The 372-nt window shown below is 31.5% G+C and overlaps 1 protein-coding gene across 1 annotated transcript in view; it reads right to left on the bottom strand.

Moving 5' to 3' along the window:
* The window catches only part of LOC102673016 (elongation of very long chain fatty acids protein AAEL008004-like), a 17,710-nt gene that overhangs the window by 5,648 nt on the left and 11,690 nt on the right, over positions 1-372 (bottom strand). The window lies entirely within an intron of this gene.

Here is a 372-nt window from a genome sequence, read left to right as displayed (position 1 = left end):
TTTTTTTTTTTTTTTTTTTTTTTTTTTTCTTTCATTTCGACAATGACATGTTTCAATTAAATTGTAAGACAAGAAGTTGTGTTATAATTGACGATTATGGGAGATAATACGTGCTCAAAATCGTATATGTTAGCGGAAGTAGAAGAAATCTCGCAAGGCCGAGGTAATTGGTTAAATAGCGATGATTTTACTCAAATCATGCATGAAATAACATTACGAATATATACAATATAGCCTTCGCTCGTATCGTAGTCGAAACGAACGCAATTTGCTAGAAACGCGATCTACGTTACAATCATTTTAATATATTCGCTATCATGCATTACAAACAGAGACTGTACTTCGGCTATATGTATTCAAAAAATTGAGAGA

This window comes from Apis dorsata, unplaced genomic scaffold (assembly GCF_000469605.1).
Source record: "Apis dorsata unplaced genomic scaffold, Apis dorsata 1.3 scaffold_85, whole genome shotgun sequence".
NCBI lineage: Eukaryota > Metazoa > Arthropoda > Insecta > Hymenoptera > Apidae > Apis > Apis dorsata.
Note: the sequence above shows the minus strand (reverse complement) of the source record. Positions and strands in the feature narration are given on the sequence as shown.